General features: G+C 34.0%; 1 long non-coding RNA gene across 1 annotated transcript; it reads left to right on the forward strand.

The window, feature by feature from the left end:
- Positions 1–5,520: 5,520 nt before the first annotated feature.
- On the forward strand, positions 5,521–10,094 carry LOC140891637 (uncharacterized). The gene is made up of 3 exons (XR_012152583.1): positions 5,521–5,598; positions 9,628–9,647; positions 9,766–10,094. It is a non-coding gene; the product is annotated as an uncharacterized lncRNA (long non-coding RNA).
- Positions 10,095–17,901: the final 7,807 nt, after the last annotated feature.

Below are 17,901 nucleotides of genomic sequence, written 5' to 3' on the forward strand. Positions count from 1 at the left end.
TTAAATTGCACCAGCTGAATTTACATCTAAGGCAGCACCAGTTTATTTACCAAGCATCTTCAATTTAGGCAGCACAAGCATTGTAGCTTCCCACTCTCACCGCAAAAGGCATCAGATATAAATACAACCACAACATGGCTCCCAACTCATGTTCTTCAGAACAGGTCATGTACAGATTATTGGACCAGAGATAAACTCAAAGACCAGAATATGGCCATTGAAAGTGGTACTATTAGCATCTCAAATGCCTATTCACAGAGGTGAGCCTCTTAGTTCTTTATTTCTTTTTTATGGAATGAGTCTCTTAATTCTGATAGTGTGGCTTCTATGATTTGGTGACAACTCCATGATTTGTTGTATCAACAGGTTGTTGAGCACACTTACACTAGCGTTACAGGAATCGGGTATCGATGTTTCTCAGGCCAGCATCTCGGTGCAGATTGATCTGGGAAAGAAATCCAACAGTGCTAATTCTTTCACATCCACTGTCAAGGTTAGGTGCTTGGGCACCTTATTCCCCTGATCTTAGCAACAAAATTTATCTTATCCTACTGCTTTGCTCTTCTTTTCACCCCATAAATTTTCGAATTCTTGCACTTCGCTACAGGACGATGTTCCACGAGATGCAAGTATGGAGGATGAATTCAGCCAAGCTTTAAAGAGGCTTAAAATTATCTGAACTGAATCCCAATGCAAGTGTAACCATACATCAAATTTGGTTTTTATTTTCCCTCGGGTAATTCATTGCTCTATTTTTCACAATCATAATGTTTTTTTAAAGAGAATTATTATTGGTTTCGTTTTGCAATATGAACTGATTGTTGCTGAACTGCTTTTTCTTTTTATTTTTTTGGAACATATACTGATAATTAGGTTGGAGATTCTTCTTAATTTCATTTTAATCAGATTACTTATCGAATATTTTTTGCTAATCCTTCAGCATATGAATCAATACTAGCTGAAAAAATAAATTTGTTAAGTTATTTGCTTGGATGGATTCAAGCTATTCAGTGCATGCACAGCTGAACTAAGCTACAGTATCTTCTCATTACTTAGGCAATTGATTCTAGAGATGCAATGGAAAAATTCATCTTAAAACATGAGAAGGAATCCTTGATATCTGATTTGAAAGATATAATTATCAACCCTTTTCAAACTTCACTCTGTTATAATGTTAATATTTTCTTCTAGGAAATTGGAATTAAAGTGCTTGGTGATTCTAATAAATCAAAACTACTAAAGAGTACGGGAAAGATCAAGAATGAGAAACCTTTAGGCTCCTGACATGGTGCAGATGCAGGGCTAAGCAGGAGCAAAGATGGCAAAAACTTTTTTTGTATTTTTCTGTAGTATGCATTGCATTAGAATTTAAATTCGAGTGATTTGATTAATGATGGTTCTCTAACGAGTTGTACTTTCTATGCGTGACTTCCTGGAAATCACATTATCATTGTGCATCGTTATAATCTTCGAGTAAAATAAATTTGGAGTTCACTACCTGTAGTTTGCAGAAATTTCTAACAAGGTATTCTAATAATCTGTAAAAAGCTTAAGATTGAAATTTCTTTTCTTTTGTAAAAGATTAATTAGAAGGTGCATAAATAAAACACTAGCTAGGAGAGGTCTGGACTCTGGAATTAATGGGAACTATCCTTCATTAATGTTTTAGCCCTCCTAAGTAAAGACTATTTTTTGAGGAGAAATCTCACATGTTCTTGATCAGGTGCTTTCGTTAGATAATGCATCATGATTTGGAATTTTGGATGCTTTTTGGTAGTGTCAATGTCTAGGTCTGTAAGACACTTTGTTTTGTGCTGTAGCATCTACCTTGAATGAGACAATTGACAAATCTATTATTGAGACACACACATACACACAAGATTTTAGTGTGAACAAGTTCACTTCTTATAGTGATTATGCTATTACTCATGCATGTGTAACTACAGGTTTCTGACTCCAATTTCTGTTGTTCCTTTGGTGGCTCTTGTCGTTTTTGGGCTCTATGAGCTTGGATTCCCTAAGGTACGAACAAGGCCTAACTAGCTGCATAGGATCTTCAGTCAACTTTTAGTTAAAATGAAATATGCTGTAGAATAGGAGAGATTAAATATGCATAGCTTATTTTACATGTACCTAAAATAATGTTAATTTGCTTATGATATCAAACAATAAGGCAGATCCATGCTAGTATGAATTAAAGTTGGGAGGCTAGCTTATTGGGATGTGGAGTGGAACTTGAAATGGTGTGTGGTTTGAGTTATTGGGATGTTGTGGAGTGGAACTTGAAAGTGCCAAATCCATGGTTTAGCTTGTGGCCTGTGGGTTGGTCGGAGCCCACGGTTTGTCAACTGTACCTATGTGCCAAATCCATGGTTTAGCTTGTGGCCTGTGGGTTGGTCGGAGCCCACGGTTCGTCAACTGTGTCTACTATATTTTATGAATTCAATACAAATGCAAAAATGAGTTGAATAAAATCTGCACTGCCTTCCCTTTTGGAGTTGCTGAGTTTTTTTCTTTTATTTTTTTCCATGACAAGCGAGATATTAGTTTGATAGTTGAGATTGGATTCCATGTTTAAATTGGTCTAAGATTTTGTTGATAATTTTGGACTGAGAATGTGTTTTCTTGTAGGTAACTCGGGAGTAATGCATAAGGGGTTTTGATGCAAGGATTGAGCTGTGTTTCAGATCGCCTTGGTAATACGTAGAAGTCATCTCGTGAACATCGTTATCAAGAACAAACACATGATGATTTATGTTTTGATACAACCATCTTTTGGAACTACTTTTGTTACATTTATATTATATTAGATGGGATATTTTGAGTTTCGACTACGTAGTATTATCTTCCAAATTAGATGTGTGTAACTATTTTGGAACTTGAATATTTTCATGGATTCAATGTAGTAAATATTTTATTTTATATTAATTTCTTTATTAATATTTATAGTTCGTATGAAGATTAATTAGGCAACGGTTTTAATGACTCCTAATACAACTGATTTATGTTATTGCCAAAACCGTTGTCTTATATCACAAACGACAACGGATATACATTGTTGCAAAAACCGTTGTCCACAAACGACAACGGATATAAACTGTTGCAAATATGTTGTCCTAAGCCATAAACAACAACGGATATAAACTGTACAAAACCGTTGTCTTAAATAGTCAATGACAACGGATTTACACTGTTGCAGAACCGTTGTCTTTGGAGACTTACGACAACGGTTACAAACTGTTGCAAAACCGTTGTGGTGGGATGGCTACGACAACGGATATAAACCGTTGTTATAGGGCACGCTTTTTACAACGCCCCCTTACAACGGTTTTAATCCCCCCTACGACAACGGATAATATCCGTTGTCGTTTTGCAATTTTCTTGTAGTGTACAGTGTATTGCCCTTTACTATCCCATTTTAAAAATCTCAAATCTGCCGAATTTGTCCGAATTAATGGGATATCTAAGATATATTCTGCTTCAATCGTAGAAAAAGTATTGTGCACTACTTCCTCATTCCATGATCGATTTGCAGATATCATATCCTTAACCATCAGCGTCCCACTGATTCTGTTCGAAAAGCTTTTCCCACTTGCCAATCTGGGAATAAATTTATCAGTCAGAGCCTTTATGTGATGTCGATTTCCTACTCTCCACCAAATTCATTATGAATAAGGTCTTGGCTTCACAAGATAGACATCCAAATGTATGATGGTTTCGAGCCTAATTTTTCTTCCATGATATCTTCGTGTTTGAAATACCTTGCTTTTAGTACTTGTGCCACGTATTATTCTCCAAACTTGTTTTGTCTTCATTCCTCATTGTTTCTCTCAACGAGAGCACCAATGATAGAAACTAGCACACTTTGAGTCTATGCCAAACTACTAATACAATTATTCTCAATAGAAGAATTCTCCCCCTCATAAATCCCTCCAAATGCTTATATATTTTTCTATTACAATTATTTTGCATAATGAAACTAACATTTAACTAACATAGTGCCGCGTTCACTGTTTTCATGTGTTTCTTCTCCCACATGACGTATTCCTTCGCCCATGCCTCATTTGACTCACGAATATTCGAGGCCTCTAAATCATGCTATAGATTTCCGTCAGCTCGATGCTTATAAACACTTTCAAAATAAAATATTTTTCCAAACTCACTCGATAATATATATTTGTTTGACTATAATTAATAATGCAAGCATTTGATTTAGAATACATTCAAGATATAATAACAATTTTTATTTTTTATGTCGATTTTAATTAAATATTTTTTAAAAAACTTATATTAGATTTTTTATTTTTGTCTTCCTAAAATATATTTTAGTTGGTAATCGACTCAAAAGTCAAAACAAAAAATTGAAAGGTGTAAGAATTTTTTTTAAAAAATTGATAATAAAAATAATACATAATATAATATTTTTTTATAAATTATATAATTAAAAATATTAAAAAGAATTTTTTTAACCATTGGGGACTCTCGAGTTGCTGACACCATCCAGGGTACCCGCAGTCCTAAACCAAAACACTCAATTTCATCGTGAGACCTACTATAACACATTATTTTTTTATCTCAAAACAAAATTTTTATAACTTTTCTCCACAATCCTAAACCCAACAACTAACTTTTTTGAAGGTCCCACTACTCAATTCTATCCATATTATATAATAATAATAATAATAATTATCTACATTTAAATTTAAATTTTATAATAAAATAAAATTAATTTTAATTAAATAAAGCTAAATACGTAAAAAAAAAAAATAATAAATTAAATTTTAATTTTTTGTCTCTACTATTATATAATACTTAAGCATGCTAAAAAAACTGTTTTTTGAGGACACCATCTTTTCTTTCCTATTTTACCCCTCTTTTTCCATTTCTTCTTTCACATGTAGGCTAACTCCCCACTTCCCATTATAACTTCTCTCATCTAAAATATAACTTATTTCATAAAATCATGTTGATTGTTATTGTATAAATGCAACGCGTGTGCATTATTTTACTAGTCTAATTAATTAATCTTTGATTAATTATGTTTTAGTATTTTGAATTGATTACGTAAATTAATGTAAAATGATTTGATTAATTATATTTTGATATTTTTTATTTAACATTTCAAATGTTATTATGAATATTTAATAAAATAAAAATGATATGATGAAAATATTAATAATTAATAATAAATATGAATGTTGAACGCACCCCAAAAAATATTTAACCTTTTTTTTAATAAAAAATGAATGTTGAAACTGGCATCCAAATTGGGACGCTAGCTTCAGTTTCAGCCTACAGGGTTCAGCTTCTTTTCCACCTTAAAAGTTTGGAAAAAATCTCCCATTTCAATCACCCTTAGTGATAACTTTTTTTTTTTTTTTTTTTTTGGGTAACACATCACCATTTAAATTATTTTTGAAATTTAATTTAAAAAAAACCCAACGAACGAAGCTGGTCATTTTCATTACCAACTCGTATAAAATTGGTCTTGACCCATGGGCCTCCATTGTTATTACGATAAATAAAACGAGTTGTACCTGTAGCAAAGGACTCACTCCACTTCACCATTCTTGCAACCTAAATCTCCAATTGACGATGGTACGCATCCTTCAATTGTAATTTTCATGCGTTTTGTGATCGTTGTTACCTTAATTTTATCCTAGAGTTCTGATTTTATTGATTGATCTACCTTAATCGAATGTATTAGGAGTATATACATATAAAAATTTCAACCATCAATTCATTCATAATGGAAACCCATTTTTCAGCATAGAAATTCAGACATGTTATATGATTGATACAGCCATTCAAGAAATTAACGATTTGAGACAACTGTTAAGAGTGCATGAAAGCTTATTTGATGTTACCAAAAGGGTATCCCATTTTTTGATTTACTCAAAAACAACTCCACTCTCAAAAACTTGGCGCATGAGCTCGAAGTTTGGTTCTCCCATGTAACCCCCACGCTTGTACCGATGCTGGAAAGAGAGAATAATGTATTTTAGGTTCATGAGGCAGATGTTTGAATCCATTATTGTTCTTTGAATTAATGAACAAAACTTAAGAGATTTACCTTGTACTCTTCCTTTAGCAGTTTATCATTTCCATAAACAGCATTAAGTTGCATGTTCCACTGAATTCCTTCTCGGTTCAACAGTTCTGAGAACTCATTATGTCGCTTCTTGAGATTTATCAGTCTAGACTTCAGATAACGATCTGAAAACATAGGGCCAAATAACATTCGGAACTTCCTATTCACACTCAATTGGTTTTCCATCCTGAACGTTGATCCTGGTGCGTGTCCCTTTTCGATCTCGTCAACCATCATCCTTAGAAAAACCTTTTCCGCATCTCCTCTATGTTCACGGGGTATGTGAGCCATCTGTAATTTGTAACATTATCACATAGCATACATGCTATTGAGTAACATTACCAAATAGAGTTATTTAGTTGCATCATCTTAATTGCATTTTATGCCCACATTAATTACAGTGGAATGGGGAAGATTCTTATGCATAAAGAAAAATTAATGGAGAAAGTCTAGTGAAACCAACTGCTATTTTTTCTTGCTTAGACTATGTGGACGACAATCAGACCAAGTATTTGTTTGTTCTTGTCTTAGAGGAAGCAAGTGCAGAACCTTTAAAGTTTCAAAGTTAACAGTATATCACTTGTAGGATGGGTAACTTGAGGCTCAGTTTCTTTAGGATTTTTATTGATATAATGTAAAGAAAATGAAGCAATAATCATGTAAAAAGTGTTGTATATGGAAAAAAAAATTCCAGGACATATTTTCATTTTTCCGTATCTGCTTATGTTTATGATGGTTATATCTGTCTTAAGGAATTAATTGTCGAAAAAAGACTATTTTTGCAAAAATTTAGGAATATCCTACTTCTTTTGTGATTCAAAGTCATTTGCATCAAAGTAACAAAAATGATAGCAGTGTTATCTCAATGTCATCAAGGATTACATCCATAGAAGTTCATATACTATGAGTAGGTTTATTGCCACATCTGTATACTGGTCTTGTGTGCTAAGGTATTGACATAGATTTTTCTTCATATAACCTAAAATCTCTTTGATCAAGCATTAGGATGGAGAAGAGGTTAGACACTGCTCCTTAATGTTCCAAAACCTACATCAAGGGATTTGAATCAATGCCATATGACCCACTCCTCTCACCTTCATTATATTAATCTGAAAATTCTAAGAGATGTTCCTAAAGTTTACTTAAAGTTTATTGGGTATTTCTTAACTTAACATGTTCTTGAACGCAAGTGTGAATGCAATCAAAGCAAAGAAAATATACATTTTTAGAAAACTTAACAATAAGGCTGCATTTGGATTGGAGGATTTTAATTTGAGTAGGTATTTTGAGGGAAGATTTTAATTTTCAAATGACTCCACATTGAGGTGAATTTGATATCCACCCAATGACACAAAAATAAATAATTGGGATTTGAAATCCATTGTTAGTGAATTTTACCAAACAAACCAATTATGGATCCATCCATTTTAATTGACGTGGTTTCAAAAAAACTTGTCCAATTGGAAGATCTACTAGTGAATTAGGATTTGGACCTATTGTGCAGTAGTACTATGATTTTAAATAATTAAGTCATTCTTTCCTTGCCACCTCGAAGTTATTTATGGGAAAAATTTACAATCAATCACTTCGAATAAATTTTACAGAATGAAGTCTAGATTTAGTATTAATTATACAAATCATAGGGTAGTGATGTTGCTAGACGGTGAGTGGTGGTAGCCAACGGAGGCACATTACATGCACCTCCCATCACTCCAATCACAATCCAATCAATAGAAAACTGGTCAGCGTTTTACATGCCCAACAACGACAAATCATTGTAGCATGGAAAACACCAAGATTGGATGGATACAACCAAATGTGATGTGGGGCGGTGTTTCTAGCCCCCCATACTGGACTATCCAAAATCAACAAAATTCATTAGAATTATGAGACTTGGAGAAAGAGACATACCTTTGATGAAAGAGTAAGGGAAGGGGTTTTCTGAACGTCGTCTCTAGAAATTCGCCTCCGCCACCACTATTGGAGGTTCTCGTGATCTCCGATCCTCTCTTTATGTTCTTGTGCTTGTGTGTAACTTATTTTTAGCGCCATAAATGCGATCATTGTAATCTGTGATGAATAGGTTTAAAAGTAAACTCTTTTCATTAAAATTGGGGATGGGAGTTGGAGCTCTCAAACACGTGACCTATATCACCATTTGACACACTAGGTGCCACTTGGCCAAAGCTTGTGGCAATAGTAAACTCTTTGGAGTCACGTTTATTAGCATAAAAAGTTAGTATGTCGCAAAAGTTTAACCTAGTTGGCAAAAGGTCTGAAACTATGACTGATTAAAGTGAACTCATAATAGAACACCACAAGTTTGGAAATTGGATTCAATTTCTTGGAATAGAATTTGAGGTTGTCATTAGATAGTGGCTGTGAGGTCAATCGTCATAAAAATATGTCATATTAACAATTTAGATATGCATTAGGAATAAAAATAGTTATGTGAAATTTTTTTACCTCTAAACAAAACATGACAGTAAATCTTTTCTATTATTTAGGTTGTCAGTAGATATTGATGGTATTTTGAGTATGTTTGGATAAATAATCTATCTAAATAAAAGCACTTCATATTTAAAAATGTGGTGCTTTGGTTAAAATGTATTTTGAACGAAGTGTGAGAAACACTTTTCTATAAGCCAAAAAATGTGACTTCTGAGATATGCTCTTTCTTTTTCTTTTTTTTTTTTAAAGGGAACTCTTTTTTCACTATTGTATTCGATTTTAAAATTCTCTTTGATTTTTTAAATATTTTTTTACAAAAACACGTTAAAAAAGCAATATTGATAAAGTCCTTTTTAACTGCGGCTTCTATATTTGGACGGCCCGTTTTCCTTCGTTGATTGTTGTACTTGCATACAAAATTTGAGTCCTAACCCTGAATAACACCTGCCTTAAAATCTGAAATCCTACCACAATTCTAAAACTTGCACTGACCCGGTGATGAATAAATTTGTTGCCGGTACAAGAGGTGGTCAATTGAGAAATTCTAAGATTCCCTTGGGGTTTAATTTTTTAACTTTTGGCACTCTCTTCTTTATTAATTATCCTAACATAGTTTTTCCAGAATCCCATATAAATAAGTTTGCAAAATGCACATAATTGCTGGAATAAATAGTAACTATGGATTATATTTGGAGATGTTAATAAGGAATCTCGTAACTTGGTAAGAAATATTTGGGACTGAATGAGTGATGAATTTCATGTTTTTATTTGAACATGTGCATGCATGTTAAATATTATAGCGAATATTATAACAAATTTGTGTGCAACCAGTCAAGCTTCATTTTGATAGTTTGACATTATTACATGGATTGAATAAATAGTAAATACTATAGATTTCTTGTTCTTGTGCTTGTGCTTGTGCTTGTGATCAATCTACATAAATTTCCGGGGACAACATAGTAGCTGATAAAAGTTTATTAGGATAAACATGTTCATCACTCTGAAATTCATATTCTACCATGTATACTGTTAAATTTGTATGTGAGACTTTTCGATTTCTATTGATCGCTGATCTTTGATGACAGGGAGACCGAGTATTGTTCTTGTAAGCATTTCTAAACATTAGCTATGTTTGGTTATTACCATATCTTGTCTCTTTTCTTTGTGTTAGTTGAATATGTTAACTTTTCCAATTTATTGATCTTTTGTGGTTTCCAAAACAGGTGCATTAGAATCCGAGATTCAGAAAGGGAAACTTGACCTCCCAAATAGTGATGGACACATTCAGTCCCCATAGCTGTTGTGCATGGCAGGAAGATGTAATATTTTGTTGTTTAATTGAGGTAAGCACCACTGCTCATAATAAAAAAATTAAATGAAACATTTCTGAAACCAAACACGCTCTAAGTATATATTTTATCAAATGAAAACGTAGTTTTTAAATTTAAGAGTCTAGTTATTAATATAGAAAAGTTAGTATACTCGAATTTAAACAATTGACATTGTTTGGTTTGATGTATTATTAATCTATGTATAGCTTATCCCAATCAATTTCGCCTTATTTTCGTCATATTATTTATTTATCTATTTATTAATTAATAATTTTACATCAATTAAATCAAATAAATTATAATCTATCCATCAAATCAAATAATGTATTAACTATTTTTTCTTATTTATTTTTAATTTACATTATATTGCTTATCTATGGATTACTTATATGGATTACAAAGGAAAATACTCCAAAAATACTCCAAAAATAGCTAATAATTTTGTCCGGTTTGGTAGGCATGATAAAGACTTGATTTATAAGGAAGCCTATATTGAACCTATGTTTGTATTATTTATTTTCCTCTTGATATGCATTAGGATTGAAAAACAGTTACTGTAGATTAATGCGAACAACAATTCAAGCCCATTTGCCATGGATTACGTTAATAAATGGCAATGTGAAAGACCACATTTATAAAAAAAAATGTCCATGTGTTTAAATAATACTAGTGAGGGGGCACACACGACGGGTGTGTAACGTTACATGCGATTCATGTTATCAAAGAAAAAATAGATAAAAAATGAAAATTTGAAGTGTCATTAATTGACTGAAGATCATTTAACCCTATCTCATGTAATAAAGAGATATGAAGTGTCATTAATTAATTGATGATCATAGAAATCCACAATTAACCCCTCTTTAGAATTATAACTGATACAAAAATTAGAACAAAAAAAGTACAGTGAAATGTGAAAGATTTGTTCAATGTGAAATTTGATCAAACAGTTGCCAAACCATTTCGTGGATACAGAGAAAGGATACAAAAGCTTGACGTCCAGTGTGGAGAAAATTACAGTATCAGAAACAGATTCCAGGATGGAAATTAGCCTTCTCAGCAAACAAACATCAATGATAAAAAAATAAAATCCGAGATGGAAATTCAGGGGGCAAAAAATACAGCAAAAGATGATGAACAAAAATAATTGGCATCCCGAAAATGAACACAACACAGAGAATTTGAAAATGAGTACATAATATAGTGAAAAGAAAAGTAATTCGACCCTGAATGAAAGAGATTTGCGAATGAGGGGAAGGGATAATGAATGAAGAATTACATTTACGAAGTTAAGAGATGTGAACCGTTTTTGAAGATGAACGTGCATAAAAAAATCAGACGAAGATTATGGGTGATGAAGATAGTGTGTATCCGTATTTGTCCCTTTTACCCAACACAATGAAAAGACAAGTGTATTTTTTAGGGTAAAAATGTAATATAATAATGGTGTCATCAATGTCAGACCAAAGAAGTTTTTAAAGAGTACGGAAGTATTATAATTTAGTAGAGATAAAAATCTTTCTCAATCGCGTAATCTAATTTCTTTTGTTCTACCGATCTCCATTGTCGACACATCTACAATGGAGACACAAGGCAGCTGAATTGTGATTCCAAAGAAGTTAATTTTGGATTATAAATCTGCCGATGATTCCCTGTTTTCTGTACAACTCATAAAATCCGTAATTCGCAGGTCAATCTCAATTTATTCAAAAAGTTTGCATGGCAGGTTCAGATCTGAACTTTGATTTCTTCTGTAAATCGAAATAAACTAAAATTTATCGACAAAACATTTAGCCAAAATAGAACATACTCACGAGATCTTGTCTTCTCCTATTTGTGTTGATTGTTACAAACGGATTTGAAGCCTTGCTAGTAGAAGGATGGTATGGAGGGATTTTCTGGACCGATTAAATTAATAGGTAATTGGGTTAGATCCGATTAAATAAATGAATAATTGGGTATGGAGATTTCGGATTTAAGGATTGGGGAGGATGTTAATTATAATTTATTTTTGTTGAAAGATGGTAGTTGGATGAACATAGAAAGCTATTAGTATAAAGCTATTTTGTAGAATAATAGTGTTGAGATAAATTATATATAATATTTTTTATTTTTTATATTATGTTTAGTTTGCTAATTTTTTTTATCTTTCATCTTTCTCTTATTTTTCTTATAAAAATTTGGTGAATAAGTATAGTTTTATCTAAATAATAAAATTTGAAAAAATGCAATTGTATGTGGTAATAAGATATTTGGATAGGATATGAGTATCCATCATCCGATTAGTATGGGAATGGGGATGAAAGTTGAATATTCGAAAAAGATGAGGATGAGTATTGGGGTAAATATAATAAATGAAAATGAGGACAGAGATATGAAATCCTAACAGACCCCGACCCCGACCCATTATCATCCCTACTTGCTCAGATGCAATTGTGCCACAAAGAAACACCAATCTCTCTCTCTTCCTCCCTCCTCGCCATTAAAAAAAAAAATCAACTTCGATTGTGTGTTTAATTGAGGAAGAGAAAAGAGGTATTAAAGTGAAGTTATTTTCGTTAGGGGTGTTCATATTTCGTGTCACGCCCCGAGACCGAGACGTGCCACCGGCGTTGTTTCAAATTCACACAAATTATAAAACAACAAGCCTCGTAGTACAGTATATGCAAACCAGTCTTTTCTCATAAATAAATGCTCCAAAAATATTGTCTTTACAACTCGATAATCCAAAACTAATAACAATTGCGGAAGCGACTATAAACTTAAATAACAAAATATTAATGTACCAAACTCAAAATAAAAATAACAAAATAAACTCTTAAAATGTTCTTCTATCACCATCCCCAAAATATATCTTGTTCTCGTTCCTCAACATCATCATCTTCACCATCTGGGAGGGAAAAAGTACGGGGGTGAGTGTTTTGGGAAACACTCAGCAAGTGGGGGCCGATCGATCATATCAAATATATACATATATATATTTATCTAAAAACTTGTAATATATTCCATAACAAAACATTTCTTTCATGTCCCAACAAAGCATAATATCATCATAACAAAATAGACATGATTTACATACTTTGGCCAGACACTGAAATTCATCTCATTAATCGTGGCTAACTGATTAGTCTCCTATATGTAATCCCTCTAAAGGGTGAGGTCATGGAACGGTTATTATTACCCATCGCATCAGGGCTATAACATAACATGGTTCGTAAATTTCCTTTCAACTCTTAATTTGAGTCATAACAGTGCCAAAACATACTTATAACAAATTCATCAAGAATATCAATTACATAGCAAAATTCGAAAGAATATTATGAACGATCAAAATTTTAAATCATACACAAGGTTTTAAAACAAAAGCCCACTTACCGTAGATGTGTACAGAAATCATTAACCTTGCAAAGCCTGGACCGAAACTTCAATGGAAATTCGGAAGTACTTCTCGAAACACACTAATCTGTGAACCAACCAAAGCAAGCCCTTTTCTTTCTTTAATTTATTCCCAATTCACGAAAGTGATCTGACAAACCTTGAGAAATTTTACTCTCTCAAATCCCTAGGCTAACTCAACGTGTAACTAGGGAAAAGTGGTTGGAAAATCCCTTAGGCCACTTGCAACCAAAAGTTCACTAAACCAACCGAAAGAAAATAAGGAGAAAAGTGGACAGAAATTGACTCTATTGCTTATGCTGCTACACGAAAATATGGAGATTAAAAGAGAGAATGAGTGATTTTCCTTAATCTTTGAACCTCTATTTATAGGCACACAATAGGAGTTTGAGATTGACTAGGATAGTGACTTTCAAAATTTGAATTCAAATCTATCTCCCAAGATTTGACCACACCTAGATCTTGATCACCTATCTTAATAATATTTTATCAAGATACCCAAAATTATATTCTATCTCCAACACTATCTCGATGACATAAAATATACTAATATTAATTATCATAAATTAACTATTATCACAAATAAATAATTAAACAATAAAAGATCCTAAACGTAATTTAGAAAAATTACGGTTTTCACATTCTCCCCACCTTAAAAGAAGTTTCGTCCTCGAAACTTTGATTAACTTACTAGTAAGGGTCGCTAAGCTAAATGGTTCGATCGGTTACTCAGGTATAAACTCCAACATCTTACGAACCTCTTAGATGTAAACGAATGGGTGACGCCAAAATCGAATGAAACAGATAAAGAAACATTGTTGATTAGAATGGTACCTTCCACGACTTTGTTTGCACCGCCTGCTTCTTCTTGAGTAACTGCATAGACACGAGCATTGGATTTATTTTCATTTGGTTGGCCTTGGGTAGTAGTACTAGTATGTGGTCCTGTCCTTGCCTTCATGGTTTCGGGACATTGAGCAATTCGGTGTCTGAATTTTCCACAGTTGAAACAGGCACCAGTGTTTCGACGACATTCCCCTTCATGTCGGAGGTTGCAGGTGGGGCATAGCTTGATCTGTGGACAGTTTGGAGCAGCATAAGTTTCCTTGAAGGATTCATCAGAATTGTTCGAACGCTTGGACACATGTTCGTGTGAAGAAGATTGGCCCGTCAGAGGTCGTTTGTTGTGGAAGTCATTCTCACGACGCTTGATGTCCGATTCAGCTCGGATGGCCGCTCCCATCAAATCCGCGAAGTTGGCAGGCTGATAAACTGCTAATGCCGACTGTATAAGACTATTCAACCCCTTCTTGAAACGATGCAACTTTAGATCATCGTCTCCCATAATTGTTGGGGCATAGGACCCAAGCTCATTAAACTTGGAAGTGTATTCCACCACTGTCATGTCTGGTGTTTGCGTAAGATTCTCAAAATCGTTCAGCTTCTGCATTTTAACTTCAGCTGGAAAGTACTGCTTCTGAAATGCGGTACGGAACTGCTGCCATGTGATTGCTCCAACAGCTAGCATAGCAGGTGAAACGGCTTCCTACCATTTTCTTTCTTTGTCCTCTAGAAAAGGAATCATCACCTCTACTTTCAGTGCTTCAGGAATTTCAAGTAAACGAAGTTGGTCCTCCATCTTCTTCATCCAATTTGGTCCCACTTCTGGATCGGCATCTCCTTTGAACATTTCAGTTCGGTTCTTGCGAAGAGCCTCGTAATGGAATTTGACTCCATTCTGGGCAGGTGGTGGAGGTGGCGGATTGCCATTGCCGTTTCCGTTAATGTTTCCCATCCCTTGTATAGTTGTTGCCACTATTGCTGCAATAGCCGCAAGGTCTTCTCTACTAAGGTTGATTCTTGGAGGTGGGTTCGAATTATCCCCTTGGTTGTTGTTGTTGTTGTTGTTGTTGTTGTTGTTGCGAGTTCTAGGGGGTGCTCCGGCCATTTCCTACAATAAAGGAGTTCTAAGAGTTTGTCGAAACATGATACTTTAAGAAGAAAGGAAATAGCGGAATAAATAAATCAATAAATAATCCAAAGGATAAAAATTATGTTATTGATTCCCAAAATTTCATGAAGGTAAACAAAACAAGTCAAGTCTCAAAACACCAAGATATCATAACCATGCTGAATAAAAATAGTGCTGAATAAAAGGAATAAGCTAGGTGATAGTCTAATCTATGATTTCTCCATCGCCCGCGGCTTCATCTTCTGCCGGAACTTCTTCTGGGTCCTCGTTTCCAACAAGGGCTGCATAAGGAGCTGATCAATGTACTCGAGTGCGGCTAAGTTATGCGCCTCAAGGTTTTGCACAGTGTGTTGCAGCTCTTGCACTTGATTTTTTAAACCTTGGATATGGATTCCCGACTCTTGACGCCTTAGTGCCTCTTTGCGTGCCTCCTCAAGGAGTATGGCTTGAAGTTCCTTCACGTTAGCTAGTGCAGATGCTAGTTCCTTCTTTGTTTCCTCGTGTTCCTTCTCTTCCTTATTGAGGTAATATGCAAACCTTTCCACATCGGCTTCAAGGTGGTCCTGATGCTCCTCCATCTCACTCTTGTCAGCCTTTAGCGTCTTCATGTTTTCAATCATTTCCTCTTTCTCGTATTGCTCCACGTATAGCGAAGACCTCAATGATTTGATAACTTGATCCTTGCTTCGCATAGCGTTTTTGCGAGCCGTAACTTTGGTGCGAGCCATTTTCTAAAATAAATTGAAATGGGTTCAAGTTAAAATTCAAATTGATGAAACTTCAGGCAGAATTGATATTAGGCGAATTTTCCAGAAAAGAAAATTTTGAGATTTTTCCAAGGATCGAAACTACTGATCACAAGGAGTATGAGACAATAGACAGAATCAAATTTCGAGTTTCCCACGAAAAGTTATAGGCAAAACAAACATTTCAAAAAATAGCAAAAACACGAATTCGAGGGTTCAAACAAACGAATTAGGGCTAAAAGCGTCACTGGTCATAAAAAGTACGAGTTTGACTCAAAGGTCTGTTCGGGCCAGGATACGCTAGGCTAAGGTCGAAATTTGACAACGTCAAATTTTTCGGTACGGAATCCCATCTGGATTTATGAAACTGGCGGGCTCTGATACCACTAAAATGTCACGCCCCGAGACCGAGACGTGCCACCGACGTTGTTTCAAATTCACACAAATTATAAAACAACAAGTCTCGTAGTACAGTATATGCAAACCAGTCTTTTCTCTTAAATAAATGCTCCAAAAATATTGTCTTTACAACTCGATAATCCAAAACTAATAACAATTGCGAAAGCGACTATAAACTTAAATAACAAAATATTAATGTACCAAACTCAAAATAAAAATAACAAAATAATGTTTTAAAATGTTCTTCTATCACCATCCCCAAAACATATCTTGTTCTCGTTCCTCAACATCATCATCTTCACCATCTAGGAGGGAAAAAGTAAGGGGGTGAGTGTTTTGGGAAACACTCAGCAAGTGGGGGCCGATCGATCATATCAAATATATACATATATATATTTATCTCAAAACTTGTAATATATTCCATAACAAAACATTTCTTTCATGTCCCAACAAAGCATAACAAAGCATAATATCATCATAACAAAATAGACATGATTTACATTCTTTGGCCAGACAATGAAATTCATGTCATTAATCGTGGCTAACTGATCAGTCCCCTATATGTAATCTCTCTAAGGGGTGAGGTCATTGAACGGTTATTATTACCCACCGCATCAGGATCATAACATAACATGGTTCAAAAATTTCCTTTCCACTCTTAATTTGAGTCATAACAGTGCCAAAACATACTTATAACAAATTCATCAAGAATATCAATTACATAGCAAAATTCAAAAGAATATCATGAACGATCGAAATTTTAAATCATACATAAGGTTTTAAAACAAAAGCCCACTTATCGTAGATGTGTACAGAAATCAATAACCTTGCAAAGCCTGGACCGAAACTTCAATGGAAATTCGGAAGTACTTCTCGAAACACACTAATCTATGAACCAACCAAAGCAAGCCCTTTTCTTTCTTTAATTTATTTCCAATTCACGAAAGTGATCTGACAAACCTTGAGAAATTTTACTCTCTCAAATCCCTAGGCTAACTCAACGTGTAACTAGGGAAAAGTGGTTGGAAAATCCCTTAGGCCACTTGCAACCAAAAGTTGACTAAACCAACCAAAAGAAAATAAGGAGAAAAGTGGACAGAAATTGACTCTATTGCTTAGGCTGCTACACGAAAATATGGAGATTAAAAGAGAGAATGAGTGATTTTCCTTAAGCTTTGAACCTCTATTTATATGCACACAATATGAGTTTGAGATTGACTAGGATACTGACTTTCAAAATTTGAATTCAAATCTATCTCCCAAGATTTGACCACACCTAGATCTTGATCACCTATCTTAATAATATTGTATCAAGATACCCAAAATTATATTCTATCTCCAACACTATCTCGATGACATAAAATATACTAATATTAATTATCATAAATTAACTATTATCACAAATAAATAATTAAACAATAAAAGATCCTAAACGTAATTTAGAAAAATTACGGTTTTCACATTCTCCCCACCTTAAAAGAAGTTTCGTCCTCGAAACTTTGATTAACTTACTAGTAA

The sequence above is a fragment of the Henckelia pumila genome, chromosome 3, assembly GCF_033568475.1.
Source record: "Henckelia pumila isolate YLH828 chromosome 3, ASM3356847v2, whole genome shotgun sequence".
Lineage (NCBI taxonomy): Eukaryota > Viridiplantae > Streptophyta > Magnoliopsida > Lamiales > Gesneriaceae > Henckelia > Henckelia pumila.